We start from the raw sequence: 2500 nt of genomic DNA on the forward strand, positions 1-2500 counted from the left end.
GTAGACTGCCGTTTATGTGGTAGTTCATGGGTACAGAGTTTTTAACTAAAGGGGATGACAATGCACTTTTTGGCATTGAGCTTGAGGCCATGCCTCTGACACGAGGCATCTGTCCCAGTGAGGCCCTTCTGTTGGATGTCCACATCATTTGGGAACTCGAATATGGCTCCTAGTTTGCAGTCATCTGCAAACTTCATTAGCCAGAGGCCTTCTGTGTTAGCCTGTACTTCAGAGAAGTAGATACCAAACAAGAGAGGTCCCAGAAATGAACCATGTGGTACTCCACTTGTCACTGGTTTGAAGTCAGATTTGGAGTTTGCACCTTTTACAGTGTGGGTTTTGTCAGTGAGCCAGTTGGCAACCCATCTTGTGATTTAGGGATTTATACCTAGTTTAGTGAGTTTAGTTATAATTCCAGAATGGTGGATGGTGTCAAAAGCCTTGGCGAGGTCAAGATAGGCTGTGTGAACCACCATACCCTTGTCTACAGCTTTGGTGACTGCCTCAAAGAAGTCAATCAGGTTCAGAAGGCATGATCTGCCTTTCACATACCTGAACTGGGTGAGGTCCAGAGTTTGGAGGTTACCAATGTCTGTATTTATGAGTTCCATGATGATACGATCCATGGCCTTGCAGACTAGGTTTGTCAGGCTAATAGGGCGATAGTTCCCAAGATCAGTGGTGGCTCCCCCTTTGTGGAGTGAGATAACTGTTGCTGTACACCATTCAATGGGCACAAAGCCTGACGTGAGACTATGGTTGAACATGTTGCTTAGGTGGGGAGCCAGGTCATTCTGAAGTTCTTGTAAAACACAGCCTGAGATGTTGTCTGGTCCCATGGATGCTGTGTTTTTGGTTTTAGAGAGTGCAGGTTTTACCTGCATAGATCTGATTATAGAGACTCTGCATTCTTCCTGTATAGATATGGGCCCTTTAGGGGGTGAGAGGGCGGTAAAGTTAGCACTGAACCTATCTGCCAGGATGTTGGCAATATCAGGTGGTTCTGTAATTTTTAAGCCATTGTGCTGCATCTCAGAGCAGATCTGGGTGTTGCCATTAAGATTCTTGACATAGCAATAGAATGCTTTGTGGTTGCCCTTAGAATCAGTGGCAATTTTGTTTTTCTAGCTAGCTTTGGAGGCTCTATAAAGGATCTCAGCTTCTTACTGAGGCTGACCAGAGACCTCCTCCACTCATGGGATTTTACTCTCTTTTGCAACAATTTCTTCCTTGTGTTTTAGAGTTTGTTTATGGCAGGGGACCACCAGATTGGCTTCCTTTTTTTAGAGGATAGTGTCTTGGTTCTGTTTGGGATAGCATGATCCATGTACTCATGTAAGTGCTTATAGAGTGCATTTGTGTAGGATTCAGCAGTCATAACTGTATTCTCCATCTGCATGTGTGTCATGAAGTTCGCCACTGCTGTCTTAAGAAGCATGAAGTTGGCTTTGAAGACATTTTTTACCATGGTTTCCTTAATGGTGGGTGGGTGCAGGATGCAGATATCAAGGATGATTAGCTTATGGTTGGATCTGAACAATGAGGAGTTGACTTCAGGTGTGGAACACGGGTCACTCATGTTGGTAATGACTGGGTCTAGGATATTGTTGCCCCTGGTGGGGGTGTGGATAAGTTGATCCAGGCCATTAAAATTTATGAATTCCAGAAAGCATTGAACGAAGGAGTTGGTACATGAGTAGTTTTCCCAGTTAATGGTGGGGTAGTAGAAATTGCCCATTATTAGGGTGTTTGGTTGAACCCTAATATTTTCCAGTATATCAAGAAAAGAGGAGTGGGAATCCTGGAGCATGGTGGGGGATCTGTAGCAAGCTACAATTTGGATTGTAGTTTTGCCCAGAGTTAATTGCACTTGGATAACCTTGGATGCATTATGCTGCACAACTAGCCTGGAAGTGTGGATATCCTTAATGAATATGGACACACCTCTGCCTTTGGTGTTCTAGTCCAGGTTAGATGGCCGAAAAGTGTGGTATATGTTATAGCCTGGTAATGCACGGGTGCTCTCTAGAGTTTTGAACCAGGTCTCAGTCATTGCACAAATATCGATGTTCTCCATTTTAAGGAATGCCTCGAGTTAGTGCATTTTGAGATGTAGACTTCTAGCATTGAGTAGCATCACCCTCAGTTTTTGCTTGCCTGTTCCTGTTACAGTGGTGAATTTGTCATTTGAACCTTGCCTAAAAAAGCACTATAGGGGTGGCAAGAGCTTTAGCCAGTATCCGGAATTCCAGGGGTGACAGGTGCAGCAGACAGATACTGGATCCCCCTAGGATGACACCAGAAGCTTATCCAATTGTTGAAGTCAATAATTTTGTCCTTGTACTGTGGTATCATTCTGGGTGATGGCAGGATGCTGCTCAGGGCTAGGGTCATACCTGCCTGGGCTACAAGATCAGTGAGCTCTTCCGTGTCTCTTTTCATGTAGTCCAGGGAGGTACATCTCAGGTCATTCACACCAACATGAACAATGACAGAGTCA

Source organism: Protopterus annectens, chromosome 11.part0, assembly GCF_019279795.1.
Source record: "Protopterus annectens isolate FY-2018-M chromosome 11.part0, PAN1.0, whole genome shotgun sequence".
Lineage (NCBI taxonomy): Eukaryota > Metazoa > Chordata > Ceratodontiformes > Protopteridae > Protopterus > Protopterus annectens.